Source organism: Kogia breviceps, chromosome 12 (genome assembly GCF_026419965.1).
Source record: "Kogia breviceps isolate mKogBre1 chromosome 12, mKogBre1 haplotype 1, whole genome shotgun sequence".
Classification (NCBI taxonomy): domain Eukaryota; kingdom Metazoa; phylum Chordata; class Mammalia; order Artiodactyla; family Physeteridae; genus Kogia; species Kogia breviceps.
Window position 1 is genome coordinate 85,232,411 of NC_081321.1, and position 7,514 is coordinate 85,239,924.

At 41.6% G+C, this 7,514-nt stretch overlaps 1 pseudogene; it reads right to left on the reverse strand.

Annotated features, from left to right (window-relative positions):
- Positions 1-5,433: 5,433 nt before the first annotated feature.
- LOC131767276 (programmed cell death protein 10 pseudogene) lies at positions 5,434-6,141 on the reverse strand (annotated as a pseudogene).
- Between the last annotated feature and the right edge of the window lie 1,373 nt (positions 6,142-7,514).

Consider the following 7,514-nt stretch of genomic DNA (forward strand, 5'->3'; position numbering starts at 1 on the left):
GAAAAGCAGAAGTGAAACTCTGACCCTCCACTTCCTATAAATAGTCCCAGGCCAGTTTGTCCTCCTGACACCCACCCCAATCCTTTTCTCCGTTCCCATGAGTTTCCCCCACTTTAAGATTAATCTAATGCATCTCTTTCTCTATGGGACCTTCCCTGACTGCCTCTAGTCCAGCTGGGCCAAGCTTCTTGACCACCTGTATATAACTCTCTCCGGCAGCTGGATTTGACTATACCAGTTGGAAATGTAAAGCTTGTGTTAAAATGATCATGCAGCTATAACTGAACTAAACAAGACAGTTTAAAAGAGGAAAAATAGCTAACAGCTCTTAAGTGTTCATGGGGTTCCAGGCTCTGTGTTCAGCCCTTTGATGGGTATCATCATTCCAGTCTCCCCACAATTCTATCTGGCATATGCACTATTATTAGCCCCATCTTATAGATAAGGTGACTGAGGCTTGAAAAAATTTAAGTAATATTCCCAAGGTCATGCTGCAAGTAATCTGCAGTGAGAGAGCACTTCAACCCAGGTCTTTCTGACTTCAAAATCCGTTCTCTTAATTGCTATGGTATACATCCTTTCCTTTGGGTTTTATCCTATGTTTAAGACCTAAAGCTCCTTTGAGATGTAAATTCAGAATTTATAAGAAGAAGTATTTATGAGAAGAAAACAACTTCGCTGTCATTTTAAAACAATGTATTGGTTTTTCTTATCAAATGTTTCACCATTATATAACGAATTTTCAGCATACACTACCACTGTTCATTTACATCTACGGAAATCAACATGATGATGTTCTACACTCACTATTCAAACATCATGACCTGATATTACAGTAAGTAAACAATAAGGTACCCAAAATAATTTGATTTAAACTCTTTCTGGCAGAGCCTTCATAGCTAAATGATAATTCAAGTCAAGGCAAGGCAATTATTCATTTAAGGGTTCCAGATGAACAAAGCAATTTTAAGTTGAAAATCAAATTGTCTTTCAAATGTTTATATACAGATATATAAATGTTTCAGATCTCTCTCTCTATATATATATTTTGATATATGTAAGGGGTGTCCTCATCCCTTTGAGAAACATAAGTATGTAAGAGTGATCTAGAAAATTTCAAAGATTAAGGAAGTCATGAAGGAGGTGAAGTTTCAACTGCTTCGAGGCAACCTCTTTGGAGGCAAATACAAATGGAATGGGATTCTGGTCTGACACCCTCTAGTTGTGGGATCTCACACAAACCACTTAACTTCTTTATCTTTTAATATCTCCATCTGTGAAAATGATGTATTGAAAGAATTAAATGTAATTATGCGTGTGAAAGTGTCTTTAACAGTGTTCAGTACATAGCTGGCTTAAAAAAAAGTTAGTTCCTTTTCCCTCTTTTAACATTTTTACATGCACTTACTGAAGCCCTACTAATGTTCTAGACATGGTTCATCCCTTGCGAATACAGAGGTGGAAGACAATTGAGCCTCCAAAACAGTCCACAGTTTAGTGGATAAAAATGATCAGAAAACCTACAAATAAACACAACATACCCTGTGCTGAACCAAAATAAGCACAGACTGGAGGGAGGAACAGGTTGGGGTGGGGGCTGATGGGGGGATGGGCTTAAGGGAGCCCTTTGTGGGAGCGTGATACAGTCTTGTGAGTACTCATGGAGATTGACAGTGAGGTTCTATAATTTTTTTCTGATTTCAACCTCACAACAAACCTGCAAGTTACATAGGAATATTCCATTTTTCAGGTGATGAAATAGCAGAGCCTAGAGAGTGCTTATCAATGTTTATGAGTATGAATACCAGAGAATAAATAAGGATGACAATCATACGACACCATGATTCAAAGACCAGCAAAAAGAGGGTCGTTGACTAAGACCACCTGGGCCAGAATCTCAACATAAGTGAAGCGAGAGACTAACATCGACTCTATTCCAAGCTGCAGTGACTAGATTTCTAAAGATATCAAAGGTCCTACTGGAAGTCCTTGGAGTGGTAAAAAGTTTGGGAATGTCCATTTTGCTAAGAAAACCTCCTCACATTATCCTGCGTCTATCTTTTCCCTGGTCCAACTCAATCCAGGAGAGAAGGCAGGCACTCGTAAGAGGCTGCTGAACAAATAGAGACTACCCAGTTTCAGTACAGCTCCTATAAAATGAGAGAACAAACTGAAACACACAGGGTGGACAATACCCAGGGATGCAAATGGGTCGGCTTTATGTTATCATAGTGAAAGACTAATATTACCTGTTCGTTAGGAAACAAAAGGCAGGGTGAGTGAGCAAACCAGTCAACCTTCAGATTTTCTTGCCTTCCAGGAAAGAGTTACATATGTCAACATTGACTCAGCGGGGCTGGTTGCTATTTAGAAAGAAAGTCGTGTTACACCCACTAAGGTTTTTGTTCAAGCTGTGACAATATTCTCTATAGAAAATCAGCTCCTGCATGGTTAGGGTCATAATCTGGGGTTGAGGTAAATGAAAAAATTTCCCTACTTTTACAAAAATCAAATATATCTAAATGTGTGTGTGCTTAATTTTATAAAGGACTCATCTTTTACTTCTTAGAACGTCAGTTTAAGAGTCTTTGAGATAAAGATGCAGAGGTTAACCAGCTCACAGAAAAGAAACAGGGCTTGCTTTAGACACACCACAGTTAGGGGCTCAAAGGTCACCAGGCCCTGGTTTTCCTGTCTCTCCTTTCTTCTCTTTTCCACACATCTCGCCTTCACGTGCAGTAGGAAAGGCAAGCCTTTTCCCCAAGAGCACCTACCTAAGGTTCTGAGATACGATCCAACTGGTATAGCTTTGGACTGTACCCACCCCGGAAGAAACCAATCATTACAGCCACAGAAATGCAATATGTTGATAATTCAGGGAAGCAAGAGGCCAATAATAAATAGAGTTCCTGTTCATGAAATATGGCTGAAGAGTTTTCCAAAGGAGAAAAGGGGCAGACTAAAAGCAAATCGAGCTGATCTTCAAGGGATGTTAGGTGAGAGAGAGGGTCACCATCCCTGCTGATGTTGATTCATAGCAGATAATCACACTATTTCAATAACAAGCTATATTTATTTATTTATTTTACAGTTTTTAGGCCGTGTGGCATGTGGGACCTTAGTTCCCCAACCAGGGATCGAACCCGTGCCCCCCTGCATTGGGAGCACAGAGTCTTAACCACTGTTCTGCCAGGGAGGTCCCAGCGAGCTATATTTTAAAATGCTGTCTTTCCTGTTTTGTCCCATGCTCACATGTATTCCTAATGCCCAGAATCATCTTCACAATTCATCCTGCCTTCCTCCCTTTTTACCTCAAACTTTTTCTTAGTTATCTTTTCCTCTAATCACTTCTTCTCAGAATCCTTCACCAGCTTTTTCTTCTCTGCTATTCCTTTGAGTGTGAGTCTTTCAGGGCCTGCCCTGGGGATTCTTTTTTTTTCTTTTTTTTTTTGCGGTACGCGGGCCTCTCACTGTTGTGGCCTCTCCCGTTGCGGAGCACAGGCTCCAGACGCGCAGGCTCAGCGACCACGGCTCACGGGCCCAGCCGCTCGGCGGCACGTGGGATCCTCCCGGACCGGGACACGAACCCGTGTCCCCTGCATCGGCAGGCAGACCCTCAACCACTGCGCCACCAGGGAAGCCCCTGCCCTGGGGATTCTTTTATCACTATGTATATATCCCTGAATAAGTCCATCCACTTCATGGCTTCAAGCACTATTCAGATCCATATCTCAAATTCTGACCCCTCTTTGGTGCTCCCAAAAGCACCCCTTTCTTGGTCTCTTAAGTTGCATTAACCTGATATTTATCAAGCACCTGCAACATGCCATTCACTACTTGATATGCTAGAGTAACAACAAAACAAAAGCAAGACGTGGTTCCAGCCCTCAAAGAGTAGTCATTCTGGCATGGAAGGTAGATGCTAAAATGAGTAATTGCAAGTGTAATTAATGCTAAGAAAAGAGAAGAACAGGACAGACTGGTGTTCTCCGGACCCACACTATGAACTGCTTACTGGACGCTTCCACCTCCATGATTTGCAATACCTCATATCTACAGATTCTAATTCAACATATTCTCCCCAAATCATGTTCTGTATTCCATGTCACATTAGTGAAATCACCAACCACGTAATCTCTCACACTGGCAGCTTCGTCTCTTGACTCTCCTCTTCTCCTACCGATCACTAAATCCTATTGGTTTTCATTTCCTGAATATCTCCTGCCATTATTGCTCTCTATGTGCTATACACTTCAGTGAACTTTGGGCTCCTTGAATTTAATACTCTCTCTCACATGCTATTCCTAATGCCTGCAGTCATCTTCACTCTTCATTCTGCCTTTCTCCCTTTCTACCTCCAAGATCCTTTGCATGTACCCATTAACCCACTTTTGCAGAAATAGGACTTTACTCAGTATCATGGGTCTTGGTTTTCTCTATTCCCTAGCCAAAAGACCAGTGCTTGGAATACAGCAGATTATCATTAAATACAAAATGAATAAACGAATGAATACATAAATAAAGATATCTGCCGTACCATGACCTCCACTGGATTAAAATAGTATTTTTGGTAAGCACTTCACATCAGGTTAAGACCACATGCCCACTATGCAGTATGGTGGTTTTGTATTGCATCAACTTGGCAAAGCCGGAATTACATTTCTCAGGATATCTTTTCTATATGGTTCTGAGTTAGAGATGGTCAAAAAGAAACTTGTGGGCAGAAATGAAGCAGTAACCACTATATTCTTGAAGGTCACTGTGGTTAGAGGTGGTGAAACACAGTTACACAGGTATCAGCAAATTCCAGTTTGTTCGCCTCTTAACCAGTCTGTGTTCTTTTCTTTCAGACAGCTTGGTTTGCTGACCTAAGGCAAACCTAAGCCCATCACCAGACACCTGGCTTCACACTCACCAAGCTGGGCGTACCGAGCTTCCAGGGTTCTCTGCAAGCTTTGCTTTGTCCACGGCACCTGTGCTTTATGATGGCTGGGTACTGTCTCTGCTCTAAGCCTCCAATTCCCCTTTACAGACCTTCAAGCCCCAGCTCTTTCCACACTGTGTCGTCCAGGCTTATAACATATTCCTTAATCCATATGATTCATATAGTGTTCTGCTTTTTTAAAACAGATGTAAACTATTTATTGAATATTTGCCACCAAATATTGTTAAATACATCATCTGGCAGCATATCGCTTCCAAGTTAAAATGTCAGAAACAAATACCAATATTTACAATTCTTTTAAGGAATGTTATATGAGACATTAGACTGTAAATTTTTTGGCTGATAATTCTTAAATAAATGATAACAGCAAGTAAAACCTTCAGTGCGAGATTGTGATTAAGAGACATTTTACAAAAACACAAAGTGGCGATAATACCATTCAACATCCTGGGTTAGATCCCTTCAGGAGAGACTCATAATTTATACAGTCAAACTTTAAAATTTACAGATAAAGGTAGTTCAACACTGCCACTGAGAAGCACATCTCTTAACGTGTACAGCCTTGAGGGCACAGTTTTGAAGGTCTGAAATACCAAGTTGGTTTTGATGATTTAGTCGGTTGGCACTTACGAATACACTTATTGCCCTGCCATTTCAAAATGGATTTTCAGAGTATGTCTGAACTTTTGGAATACCTTAAAAATTCTTTATTTTTGGCATTCAAGTGCTATGCGGTTCTGGTATTAGTATTTCTTGAAGACATTACTCACTGCATCAAAGAGTTCTTTCATTGTACTAGGTATATCCTCGACTGCCTGCAGAAATCTCACTCTGGTATTGATCTCAGCTGGGATCTTACTGGGACTTTGTTTAGGTGCTCCTGCCTTTTCAGTTACGTCCTGGAATTCTGGCTCTGGTTGTTTAATCACATACTCTTCCACATCAGCAGCTGTCATTCGAAGGAGGGACTTAGTGACGTTAACTTCTACACTTTTTTCTTCTAAAAGTTTCACAATGACGTCTTGTGTGAAACCTGTATTTTCTTCCAGTCCTGATACATGCAGTCTCTGTGCTGAGCCCAGTATTTTACTTTAGTTTGTGTTATACCTCCTACTCTACCTTCTTTAGAAAGGAAAGATTTCTCAAACAAAGAAATAAGCGTTTGACCATGTACTGTCTCGACTACTTCTGAACATGGTCTGAACAGTATAACATCTACTAGGACTTAAAGTACTAGCATTGATAATGAGAAGCCTTCACATGTGCAGTGTGTTACAGTTTTGTAAGTGCTTTTATATATATCAGTTCATCTTCATAACTTCCACTGCTGATGTTTATTTGCTCCCTACTGGGTACCCAGCACTGTACTGGACCTTTATTAGCCTATCTGATCCTCACAATGCAGTGAATAAAGTTTTCTCTTGTGATGAAATAAAAATGTACATTTTTAAAACAGTGGCCATCAAAATGCCTTTTAGGACAAAAATTGTCTTGGGAGGAAAAGGGGAATATCTTGATAAACAACTGGGAATAGAAGTTGGAATCCTAGAAGCTTGGCTATCAGCAGGAACCCAAGGAAACCAGAGAGAGATGGTCAAGAAAATGGGAGAAAACGGGCATGGGGGGTGAAGTTTAAATGTAGGAAGGTCATTCAGGGCAACCTCACTGATGAGACCATGAGGAATAAGCATCTTAAGGGATTTTCAGAAAGCCAGGGGAGGATCTGGAACTTTTATGTTTGAGCTAATTTTATTTGTAGTTCAAGGAACAGAGACTCTCTAGCTGTCATATTAGTATTTAGAGAGGTAGGGAAACTGAGGCTAAAAAGAGGGGCCAGTTGAGATCATAGAGTCAGATACAAGTTTACCTTACTTGAGCTTCTGAGATGGGTCTGAGGTCACAGGCTTATGCCCCATCCCAGACATACTTGACTCCACATCCCCTCTTTTGGCTAGACCCCTTGCAGCCTCTGAGGATGGAGAGAACTCTCCGGAGCCAAAGAAGCGTTAGCAAACCTTTCTCCTGTATCAAAGCAGAGCCGAGAGCAGGGACGGCCCTGTACATTCCACAGGTGAGCTTCGCGCTGAAGGAGTCTAAGCAACTGATGACAGCAATGCCTGACCTTCCCTGCTCCCAAGCTAAAGGGTGGTGTCTGGATGTTGGGGAGAGAGGGGTGTCTGAGAAACATTTTCAGAATGTAAGAGGTGGGGCAAAGGTCCTGGCAATCGCTGGAAAGAAACAGGTCATGGGCTCACTCACTGCATTTTTCAGCCAAAGGAATTCCTAGAGGAGAAACACAGAGAAACTTCAGCCTATAGGAATAACTGCAGATGACAATGTCCCCAAAGTTACCCAACACAGGTAACTTCTATTCTTAATTATGGGTGTTTTATTCCCCAAGCATCCAGGTTCACACAACAGGGGATGGTGGACATGACAGACGCTTGAGTGGGACGCACTGCCTGCTGACTTCAGGGGTCCATCCAGCCAAAGAGAGTTCCCATGGTGTCCCTGCAGGTCCTCAGCAATGAATAAAACCAGAGGCCGCTCCCTTTGGGGACACAGCAAA